Consider the following 15,586-nt stretch of genomic DNA (forward strand, 5'->3'; position numbering starts at 1 on the left):
CATTTTTAAAAAATGAAAAAAGGTAAAATTATTTAACCTAATATGTCCAAAATATAATTTGAACTTAAAATCAATATAGAAATTATTATTGAGATATTTTACATTTTTTATATACTAAGTCTTTAATATTTCATGTGTATTTTAGACTTATAGCACATCTCAATTTGAACTAGTCACATTTCAAGTACTCAATAGCTAAATGATTAGATAACACAGCCTGAGAGAAATTGGGACCACTGATTATCTCTTTTGACTTTTAGTTAAATAAAATGTAAAGTATTTCCAGATTTCAAATGGGCTCTGGGGAATATATCTGCTTGCAGAGTTACCATTGAAGTTCTGCTAGTTAACCTTTGTTCTCATAATCTGTGCATAATTAATTAATTGAAATGTGAGTTTATTTTAACTGACTCTGTGCTTTCTTAGCGCCTCACTTTGTTATGACCTTTTTCTTCCTCTTTTCAGTAAGATCCTTCCATCACCTCATAGGCCAGCCTTAGGACAGGAGCAGTTAATCACATACCTTGAGACCAAAGAAATTTCCTTCTTCCCAAAGAATCCCATTTCCTTCACTAATGCCTTGTTTCCACAGAAGTCCGTTAGTTCCTTTATTTATTTTTTTCTTAGTCAAACAGCCTCTATAAAAGACAAACTCCAAAATTTCAGTTGCTCAACCCAAAATTTATTTCTCTCTCAAATAATAGCCTAAATATAGGCTCCTTTTCAGCAATGGTCCTGGGGGACAGAAGGGGATATTTGTTTCCCACAAAGTTGAAGATGCCAAGCATCTGAGGCTCTGCCTTCTTGAACACATCCTCTCTAAGATAATTCTTTCAAGCGTTGACATTCAGCTGACATAGAGCCAGGATAGGGTAGGTAACTACCTCAGTCTGTAAGCAACATACATCATTTTTAAAAAAGATTTTATTTATTTATTTGACAAAGAGAGAGAGAGGTCACAAGCAGGCAGAGAGGCAGGCAGAGTGGGAGGGAGAAGCAGGCTCCCCACTGAGCAGAGAGCCGGATGCGGGGCTTGATCCCAGGAAACTGAGATCGTGACCTGAGGTGAAGACAGAGGCTTAACCCACTGAGACACTCAGGCACCCCAATATACATCATTGTGATTTATGTTCCACTAGCTAGAGTTAGTCACACACTCACACTTAAATGCAAAAGAGGATGGGAAATGTACTGTTTGGCTGTTCTGTTTCCCAGCATCAGCTCTCATAGATGAAAATAGGACATAAATCTCTGGTGGACAGCAAGCCTTCTACACCACAAAGGCTCATCTCTTTTAACTATAAATCCTTTTGAGAAGGATCCAAAACTGAGATAGGGGCAGCGATATATGAGAGGTAGGGACTTGGATTCCAATTCTGCTTCTAGCCTTGAGGCAATTAATCAACTTCTTTGAATCAAGTTTTTCCCATTTTTGTCAATATAGTTGGAAATGGTGGCAGAGATGAAAATTTTATTTCCAATATCATTATATCCTCATTATTTAAAAATGAACTTCAGGGGGGCACCTGGGTGGCTCAGTGGGTTAAGCCTCTGCCTTCAGTTCAGGTCATGATCTCAGGGTCCTGAGATCGAGTCCCGCATTGGGCACTCTGCTTGGCAGGGAGCCTGTTTCCTCCTCTCTCTCTCTCTGCCTGCCTCACTGCCTACTTGTGATCTCTGTCAAATAAATAAAATCTAAAAAAAAAAAAAAGAACTTCATGGATGCCTGGGTGGCTCAGTGGGTTAAAAGCCTCTGCCTTCAGCTCAGGTCATGATACCAGAGTCCTGGGATCGAACTCCACATCAGGCTTTCTGCTCAGCAGGGAGCCTGCTTTCTCCTCTCTGTCTGCTGCCTCTCTGCCTACTTGTGATCTCTGTCTGTTAAATAAATAAATAAAATCTTTTTAAAAAAATGAACTTCAGTTTTATTGGGGTGAGAAATTCATCCAGCAAAAAGCTGCAGTTCCCAGTTAGAGCTGAACATATGATTCTTTCTTGGTGAGTGTCAAAACTGGTCACACATTCTTTTTGATTTGGATATCAGTTGCTTACTGATGCTTCCACATGAAAGTACAAAAATTTCAGAGGTTCATGTATTTCCTTGGGAACAGTATGTCACAGGGAGCAGTTAAATATTTACAGAATTTCTGAGGGATTAAGTAAGTTGTATACAAGGTAGAGTAGGCTATGTTGTGCTGTAGCATCAAACAATCCCAAATTTCAGTGGTTCTACTCAATAAAAAATTGTTTGATTCACACAAAGTCTGCTACAAATCTAGTTGATTCTCTGTGGCAGTTCTCTGTTCAGTGAATCAGAAAGAGCTGAAGATGTAATTTTTTCCTTAAAATTTAGAGATTCCCAAGTGGGCAACACAGAGACCTGTATTAAGGTGGACCTTAATGCAGACCTTCAGTTACCATATGGTTTCACTTACTTGCGGAATAGCATGGAGGACTTCAGGAGAAGGAAGAGGAAAATGAAGAAATCAGAGGGGGAGACAAACCATGAGAGACTATGGACTCTGAGAATCTAACTGAGAGTTTTAGAGGGGAAGGGTTGGCCCAGTGATGGTTATTAAGGAGGGTCTGTATTGCATGGAACACTGGGTGTTATACACAAACACTGAATCATGGAACACTATATCAAAAACTAATGATGTACTGTATGGTGACTAACATAATAAAAATCTTTTAAAAAAAGCATACTTACCTTAAAATCTTATTGACTAGACAGTGAAAGAATGTTTACATGTGTGAATGTATCTCTAGTATCCTCCAGATTAGTGTACTGTTTACTAATTTCTTAGTATGTGATGAGGTCTAAAACATTTCCTTTGAGAAACTTCAAATGATTATTTACAACTAACTGTCACTTCAAAATACACAGAGTGTAATTATTCGTCTGCTTTACCATCAACTCTCCTTTGGTTAAATAAATATGATTCTATTGCAAAGTCCTCTCTTCAAAAGCTGTCTCCAAATCACTATTTTCTGAAAGCCACCAGTAAAGGGTGATATTTTGCCAAGGTAGACTAATGGAAGTCAAATCCCATTGCAAAAGCAGAACTGAAATTATGCTTCATGCACATCTGGCAACATGTCCATTTGTACATAAGAAAGGCATGAATAAGATTATGTCTCAAATAAATTACCCACTGATTATGACAATTAACTAGCTGTCATAGGTATTCAATTATCTAATTATATGCCAAAATTGTGTGCCAGGTGTTCCCTACATCCAAATTTCCAGTATGTTATATTGTATTAGCAAATTTGCTTCGTTTTGAGGAACATTCTAACTTAAAATACTTGGTCTTGATCAAACTATTTTCTTTCTTTTGTTTTCATTCCTAAAGGCCCTAATTTACAAATGAAACCATCTGAATAATACACGGAGAATGGGTATGGGTTCAAACTCATTTGTCTACATCATAGCAACTGTTTGTACTGGCCCAACTGCTCGCTATGCATGCAGATGTTAAATTGTGCATCCTCGATCATCTGTTTATAATGCAAAATGACAGATTGACTTGATTTTATCTAGCAGAAATAATTCAGGCATCCACATTGGCAAATTTGACCCAGAAGGTTTTATGAAATGTTTTGCAGTGAAACCTGTGGATGAATTAAAATGCGTCTCCCCATTTCTTTGTATGTGTGTGTGTGTGTTCACTGCACTGGGTTTTTGAAAAACTGAATATTTCCCTCCTTCAGCTTCAAAGAAGGGTAATTTTCTCCATGAATCAGAAAGGTGTAAATAACACTGTTTTCCCCTTTTGGTTTTACCTCTCAGCATAAAATAACTATGAGCAATATGCTCAGAACTACAGGTACCCGCTTTAGCAAATGTAAGGAAGTTTTATTTATATAGAAATTTATGTAGGATTTTACAAGGACTTACTGGTCTCTGCCCTTTTTATGGTAGTGATGGTAACTCCCCCTGAAACCAAAAATAAGTCTTGTTCTACAAAACAAATGACTTTAAAGGCCTTTGATTGCATTGTCCAATGCTGTATTGAAAGCATCTGTACACTAACACTCATTAATGAAACAAAAAATATCTAAATGTAATTGCAAAGAACATAGGGAAAGAAAGCATTAAAAGGAAACTGTTTGATAAATACATGGTTTTGATGTTTGCAGAGCCAGAGTTACCTGCAATTCTTTTCCCATCGTCCCTTCCTGCTGCAAATTCTAACTAAATAACCCAGACATTTCCCAAACCTCGCTGGTCTTTCTGCCACCTGTGCTATGTTCTCAGCCCTCAGTGCTTTAGTCTTTTTTATAAAAGCTAAATACAGCTTCAAGAGGGCATCTTTAAGATACTGATCTTATCATCTTATTATGCTATTTCCCTGTAGGGCTTGTGTGGGTTTGGGGTTAGAAGTAATCTTTCTAAGGTTCAGACAGAAAACCAAGTCTAAATCTTTGACTTAGCAGTTGTGGATTCTCTACCATAGAGCTACTAACTGTTTTTATAGCCTTACTCCTTGCCATATTCCATTCTCTTTCTTTTACTTATTCATCTTCAACATCACAGTAATACTCATTTGAACACTATTGTCCCAAATAACATCTGTTGCTCCACTTGAGGGTCCTTGTTCAACAGAAATAAGATATATATCATTCTAGAATGTCCTTTTCTACAATATCCACTTATCAAAACACTGAAATATTTTTATAGATCTACAAGTTCCATAAGCAACCAACCTTGCCCACCTAAGCTGGATTTTTTTTTTTTTAACAGAGCCACATTCAGACAGAGCACTAATTTAATTATTTATTATTTATTTCAATTTTTATTTCATCATTTCTATATCTGTGTTTCATCTGACTGTCATAGGTATCTGTATATGCTACACTATTAAATTAAGCTATTACATTCTGTGATGGATACTGTATATTTTCTGTATAGTGCCTTCACAGCTCTTAGGATGCAGAAAACAAGAGAGGGAGATGTTTATTAAAATCAAATTGAGATCACTTATTCATCAAGTATATATTAGCCACTTATTATATGTTTAGTGTGGGGTGAAGGGTTTAGAATGCAAATGTGCATGAAGCACAGAAATACAAAATAAATAATTCAGGGAGTGACATGTACAAGACGGTAGAATAGGAAGCCCCAGCCCTCATCCTTCTACAGAAACACTGACTTAATAAACATACACAGATCATAATACTTTTATGAGAACCCCAAAACTCTAGCTAAGAAGTTCAGCACCCCAGAAAGCCAAAGGACCAAGAACAGTTATATTGAAATGAGTAAGAAGAACAGTTTTACTCTATCCGTACATCCCCTTCTCCCATATCAGCGCAGTGAAAAATCCCCTGTGTGACATCTTCCATGAGAGGAAAACTGTAAAAGCATACATCCAGTGTCCCTAGCCTTTCAGGGTACTGGCTGAGAGAACTATTTCTGTCTCATCTCACCCAGAGTGCTGAGGGATCCAGCAGAGTTGAAATGTCCTGGAGCTGCTAAAGCAGTAGGAGTGGGTGGTGACTCTCAGCAGAGGGCAAGGATCTCAGCACTCAGCTTGGGTCTGCAGGACTGAGTGATGGCACATAATCCTGAGACTTCTCCTTCAGGAGGAAGGAAGGAAAGTGTAACTTATACTTAGTATCCTCAAATCTCCATGTACCACCCAAGGGAAAATAGCAGAATAATTCTCAGTACCTCACACAGTTCAGTAGGAAGGCGGAGAGTGTACAATCCAGAGTTTTCTTTTTCAGGATGGAGGGAGGGGGGAAGTGGAGCTGGCACCCAGTGTCCCAGCATTTTAGTGGACCTCTTTAGGGAAAGGGACAGATGACTCAGCACTGCTATGGCTCTGTGAGATTGGGAAAAGGGGCACAATCCCGTGATTTCCATCCCAGGAGGAATAGAATGTGCATGTCCATAAAAAAGGTTTGAGATACTCTCGGAATCTTAAGCTGATCTACCTGGTGAAAGCCTTTCCCTGCCAGTGACAGTCCATAAAGACTGGAAATGTGGCTGGCTCTTCAAATGGGTAGGCACTAATGCAGATCGACAAGGGGCACAAGAAGTTAGGAAAATAGGACACTATAAAAGGAACAAAAAGTAACCAACCCTAAAGAAATCTATGAATTGCTTGACAGATTTCAAAATATTTGTCTTACAGAAGCTCAGTGAGCTACAGCAGAGCACAAATAGAAAATCAAATGAAATCAGGAAAATGATACATGGTCAAAATGAGAATATTTACAAAGAGATAGAAACCATTTAGAAGACAAGAGAAATTCTGGAGCTGAACAATAGAATAACTGAACTGATAATTCAATAGAGTGCTCCAATAGCCATCAAACAAACAGAAGAAACATTAGAACCCAAAGAAATGTCATTTGAAATTATTAGTCAGAAGAACAAAAAACTAAAAACTAAAAAATAAAAAGTGTATAAAGCTTAAGGGATTTATGAAATATCACTAAGATAGTCAATATATGCATTATAGGAATTCCAAAAGAAGAAGCACAAAGGAATTTGAACAGGATGGTTCAAAAATTTACAAAAACACATTATAACAGAAAAAAAATTCAAGTCAAAGACAAAGAGACTTTTAAAAGCAGCAAGAGAAGTGACTCATCATATACAAGGGAGCCCCCAAAAGACCATCAGAGGATTCCTCAGTAGAAATCTTGCAGGCCAGGAGTGTCTGGGTGGCTTAGTCTGCCTTCAGCTCAGGTCATGGTCTCAGAGCGCTGGGATCAAGCCCCACATCAGGCTCCCTGCTCAGCGGGGAGTTGGCTTCTCCCTCTCCTCTGACCTTCCCCCCAGTTTGTCCTCTCTCTTCCTTTCTCTCTCTCTCTCCCCCACCTCCAATAAATAAATAAAACATTAAAGAAAAAGAAAGAAAGAACGAAAGAAAAGAAAAGAAATCTTGCAGGCCAGAAGGGAGTGTGATGACTTACTCAACAAGCTGACAGATTTACTAACCAAAAATGTGATACCAGGCAAAACTGTCTTTAGCAGATAAAGAAAAGATAACTATGTTTCAGAAAAGTAACAGAATGAGATTTATATTTTACAAATACCACTTTCAGTGTAGTGAAAAAGACACACAGCAAAGGAGAAGAATGGAAACAAAGTTAGTTAGAAGTTATAAAAAGACAGGTAGCAAAGGAGAAGAATGGAGTTAGTTAAGTTAGTTAGCTTTTATATCAAGATGGGTAAATGGTGATGGGAAAATAAGTAAACAGCAGAAGATGTATTTGAGTATCATTTCCTTAAGGGTATTCCATGAAATGTTAGCTTTAAAGGAGTTCATTAGGTAGTAAATAGAAAAGTTTGGGGACTCAATAACTTGGAAAAACACTAAGTTAAGTCAAACTCTGATTTGCTAAAATGCAGTGGAAACTGTTAACTGGGGATTGAATAATAGGTTTTAATCTCTATAAAAGAATTTTCACTGAGGCATTTCACAGAACTTGTGTTTCACAGAACACATTGTAGGAAATTCTAGATTTGGGTTACATCCCCCAAACCTGGAAGTTAAACATGAGATAAAATTTCTCAGTTTCTATCTTAAGTGGTATGGTAGATAGTGGTACCATTAATTGTGAACAGAAACTTTTAGGGGAATATAATTCATTCTTGGACATTCTGAATTTTGAATTGCCTTTGGGACATCAAAATAGGAAAATTTGGGTGACTATTTGAATACACAGCTGAAGTTCAATGGTATTTTTCCTAGATACATAGGTAGTGATTAAAGTTTTACGAGTAAATTAAATTGTATTAAATTCTGTAGTATGGACTTTGAGCTTCCTTTCTGTGTAGTTGATGACATCTGAGGCTTGGAGAATATCCTTTGCAGATAGAAGAGGACAGTGGTTTCCATTGAAATGTCTAAGATGGGGGGATATAACGTTAGTGTAAACTGCACTTAACTGTTCATTTTATATCCTCTTTCTCCACTGAAAAGGCATCTCTGAAAAGTGCAGATTCACTCCTTAAAGGTACGTAATGAGTGCTCCCTTTAGAAATACCTGTGATGTATGAACTTTGGGCAATGCCATAGAATTTCTCAGGTCTCACTGAGTCTTGAGTGCAAGGGTTTCTGTTATTAACTGCAGCTGAACTTGAAGCAGGAATCTGGAGATAGAAAAACTTGAGTGGCCATTGTGAGCTCTCTAAGCTACAAAATCATATACCCCAATTAAGCTTATATTTTTAAAGAGCCCAAAAGTTAAACTGTTGATATTTTTAGATGGATCTGCACAAGCACCGATTTGTGGACTCTGGAACAGAGTGACTCACAAAGACCACTTCATCAAACACTTTGTTTCCTGAAGGTTGACTGAGTGTTTATTCCTCTAACATTCCATGTCAAAATGCATATTTGAACTCTCATTTTTTTTTTAAACTAGCCACTATGCTCTAGATGTGACATAAGATGGAGAAAATGTAAAGCAAAATTGCCAAGTCTGCCATTGTCTCAGTCTGACTTGTTGAGCCCAGCTACGGCAAGGGAATCACTGATGTACCCGCCTTTTCCTGCTGCGTGTTCATAGAGTGACCACTGAAGAGGTATAAACCCCAGACACAGAAGGAAAACAAGCAGATGGTGATGCAACAGGGAAGAGAAAATAGTGAAGCATATATAGAAACATAGATAGAAGATTGCATAGAGCATACTTGCTGAGAGGAAACATTATATAATTCTCCGCCAAAGATTTCCTTGTTTAATTTCATTCGGGAAAGCCATAGTTGATGTCTGACATGTTACACATGGCAAAAATGAAGAAAACTCAGTACAAAGAGGCTCTTACAGCACATCTCAGAATTTTGAAGTCAAATAAAACTAAGGGAATTTAACATTGTATCGTGCACCCGAAATAACTGGTGACTGGGCATGCAGTACATTGAAGATGACTGTTTGTTCTTTGTTACAGTCCCACACAGCATGGGAAATTGACCTTCCCTTGGATTTTTTATTTGTTTCTTTGTTATACTCTGTGACTGCTTAAACAACAAAATGTGGTAGAAATCACACTGTACCAGTTCTAAGGTTAGGCTTTAAATTATCTAACAGCTTCTATTTGCTCCCTTTGGAGCAATCACTGTTGGGATGCTCTGTCTCAAAATCCATCTGCTGCTCAGAAGCCAAGGTCACATGGGGAGGCCATGAGTGTGAGCTCTGTTCAACGGTCTCAGTGGAGCTCCCAGCCCAAAGACAGCATGTGAAGAAGCCATTTTGGCTGTTCCAGCCCAAATAAATCCCCTGATGATGTAGTCCGCTCACATCACACCAGAGGAGAACTACCCAGCTGATCTTGGTTAACACAGAGAATTATGAGAAATAATAAAATTGTTTTTAGCTACTAAGTTTCGATGTGGTTTGCTATACAGTAGTTGATGGTTGAAAGAGAGAACATGGCTTATTGTTGGGGACCAGTACATTCTTAACTTGTAGATGCCATTTAGTAACAGGACATTTCTGTCTGTGGGCATGTGAGAAAGTACGAGATGGTTCAGTATTCTACTTAGGAAATAATAGAAATGGATGAAATTCATGATTAGCTGCATTAGTCTGCTATTCGTAAAAGAAAAACAGGAAACAACTATGCTCAGCCACAAAAGTATGGCAAAGCTATTCATTGAGATATAATACAAACATTTAGAATTATGTAATAAGAACCTTATGTTATTTTGGCTCAGTGAAGAAATATTGAGATAAACCACTATCTATGAAGTCTTAATTATAATCACATAAAGTAAATAAGGTGGGAAATATGTCTAAGAAGAAATGGCTGAGAACAGTGCTTCAAAGTATGCCTTAACCTCCCTGGAGATACCATTTGCATACCTAACTCTTGGAGTGAAAACAAAAGCAAGCAAAATACTATTCAGGAACAAAGGAGGGAAGAGCTCACTCTCCCCTGGTCAGGGATGGCATCATTGAGGAGTTTTACAGGATGAATAGGAATTTGTCAGGTGGTCAATGACAGGAAAAGTCTAAGCAGAAGAAGTAACCTATACAGAGTCACAGAAGGAGACAAAATAGCAGAGACTAATTGCTTTGGGAAACTGTACTTGTTCTGGTGCAGAATTTGTGGAAGGGCTTAAGGAGGGAAAGGCAGGTTATAATATTATGGGCCAATCTCCTAAACTCAGTATTTCCATTTAGATTGGTCTCTCCTTTTTCTTTGAATGCCCATGGTGCTTTGTTTGGTTATGCTTTATACTATGGATATTTGACCACATATTTGTTTGTTTGTTTTAAGATTTTTATTTATTTATTTGTCAGAGATCACAAGCATGCAGAGAGGCAGGCAGAGAGAGAGGGGGAAGCAGGCTCCCCACCGAGAAGAGAGCCCGATGTAGGGCTCGATCCCAGGACCCTGGGATCATGACCTGAGCTGAAGGCAGAGGCTTGAACCCACTGAGACACCCTATGTGCCCCATTGACCACATGTTTTACTTTCTATCCTAAATCATAAATTCCCTGTACCTGAGGCTTTTGTTCAACAAATACTGATGTGCTACCTTCACTTTCCCAAGCCCCTTTTGGATTTGTAAAAAAAAATTTTGAAGATATTATTTATTTGTTTGTTTGTTTGTTTGTTTAAGAGAGAGAGCATAAGCAGGGGGACGGAGGGACAGAGAAAGGATCTCAAGCAGACTCCTCTCTGAGTGCAGGACCCAACACAGGGCTTGATCTCAGGACCCTGAAATCATGACCTAAAATCAAGAGTCAGTTGCTTAACTGACTGAGCCACCCAGGTGCCCCTGTGTAAGATTTTTTTTTTTAATGACCTTGGAATTCTAACCTAAGAGCAGAAAGTGAGCTGAGCATTATATAATTCCAAGATGGTCATATTTCATAAAACCCACAGATTATGGCTAAGACAGGAAATGGATGTGGAAGACAAAGAGCCAAGGGAAAATTAACAAATAAGAGCTTTTCAGAGAGAAGAATCAGGGCTGATAAAAGGACCCCCACAAGAGGGGTCCTTTTAACATTTTCCCAGTGAGACTTGTTATGTCCCAGCAGCTACTGTGTCTACTGTTCTCCCCCTCCCCAAAAAGAAGTGTGTGTATTGCAGTTATCTGGTGGCAACAGTGGTGTAGAGGGTAAGGCAGCTATCCTCCTTACCCAGCAATTTCAAGAAGGTGGTGTGCCACACCCATTCTGATGGAGACCCTACTGCTCACACTCAGAAACTGTAGACACTCAAGGTGCAATGTCTTTATGGGGTTTTGTGCTGACTCCTAATGGGAGAGTTTCTGTGTATTCACCATATTTCAAGAAAAGAGCAAAAGGAGACGGTAGTTGTAGAGCTATGACCTGTGCTCATCACATATTTGTATGCTCTCCAGTCATTTCCCTGACACATTTGCAGTTGGGTTGTGGCTATGTGGTTAGACACAGCCAGCAGACTCTGAGCAAAACTAATGTGTGTTACTTCTATGATCATACAATTAAGACCGAGGAGAATGCTTCTATCCTCTCTTCTACTGCTCTGGCAGTTCCCAGTGCATCTAATTTATATGATGTAGACAAAAAGAAGAGGGAGATACCCTAACCTGTACTGGACTGTGTTAAATCGCTGAAACCTGAAAGTTTGATTGTTGCAACAATGAGCATGAATGACCTTAACAAATAGATTCCTGGGAGGAAGCGCTTAGCAAAACCTTTCCTATTTCTTCTCCAATTATTGCACACACCCTTGTGAGAGGCACTCAGATTTTTGTATCTTCCAATCCTTTGCTCAATCTCTGTTCCATTTCTACAATATGTGTAACAAAATCCTTGCTAATTTAGCCTTACTCTCTGTGTGCTTTCTGAAATGAAGTAACATATCTCTTGGTATGGTCTAATTTCTAAACAAGAGTGGATTTATTTCTCTTCCATCTAGCCAGAAATTAATTTTCCTCCCCTGTTTGGCAGTCCCAGTCTACTGGCTTGTCAGCTAAGGTCTCATAACTGGAAATGTTCTCTCCAACTTGTTGGAACTACATCTCTAACTTAAATTTCCAGGGCTAGTGTTTCCCATTGTTCATTTTGCTTCTGCAAATTTAATATCAGAATATTTCCTTTCTTACTGTACATCTCTTTAAAAAGGAGGCAGCTCCCATTTTTAATACAGAATTTAAGAGCTTAAGGGTTCATTCACACATGTAATGTATTTGATTCTCAAAACAACTGTGGAAGCAGGCATGAATGGCATCATTTATACCTTATCCCCATATTCCAGATGAGGAAAATGAAGCTCAGGGGACTTCTCCAGATCCCTTGGCTATGACTGCCCACCTATCAATTCTTATTCCAAATATCATTTTTCCACTATATTTTATTACCTTTTACCAACTTTCTATATTTTGTATATATTTCTATATTTTGTATATACATCAGACATTCAAATGCAATCTGACATGTTTTGAAATCTATATTATTGTGCCTAAAATCATCTTAATACAGCATGTTATAATGCTGAAAGTTTTAGGGAAGAAAAAAGTTGGAAATCCAAACAGGAAATAACAAATCTAAAAATTAAAGAGAGAGGAAAACAAACATTTGAGTTGCTTCCTATGTTTTTATGTTTTGTTTTTTGTTTTTGTTTTTGTTTTTGCCTTCTCATTTGTTTTTTTGTTGTTGTTGTTGTTTTGAGTTTGGGTACACACACATGTGTTTTTTTTTTTTTTCTATTAAAGAGAATTCTTTCATGAATATTCTTATTCAGCTTTTGATGCTCATGAACAAGATTTTCTCCAAATCTCAGGAATAGAGCTAGAATTGAAAATGCTGAGGGGTGGGGCACGTGGGTGGCTCAGTGGGTTAAGCCTCTGCCTTCGGCTTGGGTCATTATCTCAGGGTCCTGGAATTGAGCCCCACATTGGGCTCTCTGCTCAGTGGGGAGCCTGCTTCCCCTTCTCTCTCTGCCTGCCTCTCTGCCTACCTGTGATCTCTGCCTGTCAAGTGAATGAATAAAATCTTTAAAAAAAGTTAAGCGGCTGCCTTCGGCTCAGGTCATGATCCCAGCGTCCTGGGATCGAGTCCCACATTGGGCTCCTTGCTCAGCGGGGAGCCTGCTTCTCCCTCTGCCTCTGCCTGCCATTCTGTCTACCTGTGCTCGCTCTCTTTCCCTCTCTCTCTCTGACAAATAAATAAAATCTTAAAAAAAAAAAGAAAAAAAAAGAAAATGCTGGGAATATTTGAATGAAAAAAATCAATTCAAACAAAGCATGTATTGTATACATACATACATATACAAATGTATTGTATATATATGTATACTCTTGATGGAAGAGGCGTTGGCCCAGCAATTCCTGGTGGAACCAAACGGGGAGATAGTTAAACTGGCAAAAGGTGGATACCCCTGGAAAGAGCACCTCCACCACTTGGAATCTGGGCTGTCCCCTGACTCTGTAACCATCACATTTGTTATCTGACCAGGCTGGATAACGGTGGGTATACAGTGTGTGCCCAAGGAGCCCCACTCATTCCAGAGGAGACTGACCTTGTTAGAGCCACGGCAGGGTCCTCAGGATGAGGCCCTGGATCATACTAGTGGGATTCCTGACTGCATCTTTGTTTTCCTGACTGCATCTGTTTCCTTGGTGGGCACTGAACCTGAGAAGGTAGCATGGCCTCTGCTATCTTGGCCTAATGCCTAGGCCTCCCACATCCCCTAGACCAATAAAATGTCTTTCATTTCATAAAAAAATAAAACCCTTTATATATAATCCCATACATACATATATGTATGTGTGTGAATATTTGTTATATAGATATATACAGTATATATATACACACACACACATACACACTATACCTATACACACATACCATATATAGCACAAATGTATATATATATGATATATAGAGTATGATACAATTTAAGGTACAGAAACAATTTCTAATTATTACCCAATAATAATTACTATAGTTATTTAAAATAGAATTATGTGATCTATTTCAATATGTAGCCACAATTTTGCTTTTAGAATTATAACATTATTTCTGATATCACACTTTTTATAAAATTTTTATAAAATTACCGAACCTATGGAAGACATTTTCTTTTTAGCTACAGTTACTGAAAGCTCACTTTTTGAGATATAAAAACCGATAATCATTATTTCTGCTTTAACACTAGATACCTTTTCAAATAGATATTTATTTTATGTTTTAAAAAGAAAATCTTAGAGCACACATAAGGGGGTTAGGGGCAGAGGGCAAGGGAGAGGGAGAAGCAGACTCCCCACTGAGCAGGGAGCCCTACATGGGGCTTGATTTTGGGATCTCGAGATCATGACCTGAGCCAAAGGCAGATGCTTAACCAACTGAGCTACCCAGACACCCCTAAAATAGATACTGAATTATTATTTTAGTATCATGTAGAATTTAATACTAAATTTAAATACTATGCAGAACCATAGTATTTTTTAGTTTGTAATTTCAAGTCTTTTTCATTTGCTTTGGTTTTGTATTAAGAGAACATTAAAAGATTGAATTTTTTAGCCTATTTGTTGGTATAAAACTAAGGGTAATTTAAGGAAAAATGGGAGATATAACTACTCAATTTTATATTATACTATGATAGTATCAAATAGATAAAGTCATGATAATTCTTCTAGTAAGGTGATATAACTTGCTGGATGCTATTTAAAAATCTGTCCTACGACCCAATATAGAGGCAGTATTATAATTTGGGGGATGTCTGTTTCACATCCAACTAACCATCCCTCTCATCTCAGGCATTAGGGTTTGAATCATGTCCAGCTTAATGAAGTGACTGGCAAAATGCCAAACCAACATGGAGAATGAAAGATCTAAGAGAAGGATGGGGTAAAAGTAAGCAGTGACACCATGTCCTGGTGATATTGTTCAAGCACCTGGTTCCGTTTTAGGTCCTACTTTACAAGACCAGACCTTAGCTCTATATTTTGCAAGGGAGATTTTCAACTCCCAAATTTATTGCTGGATTAAAATGGGAGCATCACCTGTTTAATGACAGATTTCTTCACGGTTCACATTGTGATAAAAGATGGTCAGTCCTAAAAAGCAATGGTGCCAATTCATTAGGGTAGCATTTGAAGAATTGCATTAAATGTATTTATTGCATTAAATGAATGTGTGGACATACAGGTCTATTACAAAACTGCCAAATATCTGAAGGAGAAAGGTTAAAAACAATTTCCAGGTACCTACTGCAGCCTTGAGAGTGAGCCACTCGCATTTTTTGAAAGAGAATCTGCTGCAAAGAGGGCCCTCAGTTGAGTCCTGGTGCTTTGTCTTGGCTTTCAGTTCAAGGCCACATTCTTTCTGGGCAGTCTCTAGCCAATGACTAAGCATCATGGGGATGCAAGGGCTTACCGTTTGTGGTCATTCTAGCTCCCCTCTTGTGGGCAATGTTTGCACTAAAACTTCTTGCTGGCTGGCTAAGACTTTCACAGAGATGCACTGCAGTCTGAGCCTCTGTCTTCCTGTCCAATCCTGCTTCCTTCCCTTCCTTTTACAAGTGTGAGACCAGCATCATGGTGAGAAGTCTTTCCCTATTTTTGCCCTTCCTCTCTTTTTCCCTCACAGGAATCACTTCCGATAACTCATGCATTTTAATT

This window comes from Mustela putorius, unplaced genomic scaffold (assembly GCF_011764305.1).
Source record: "Mustela putorius furo isolate JIRA1106 unplaced genomic scaffold, ASM1176430v1.1 tig00003834_pilon_pilon_pilon, whole genome shotgun sequence".
NCBI classification, from domain to species: domain Eukaryota; kingdom Metazoa; phylum Chordata; class Mammalia; order Carnivora; family Mustelidae; genus Mustela; species Mustela putorius.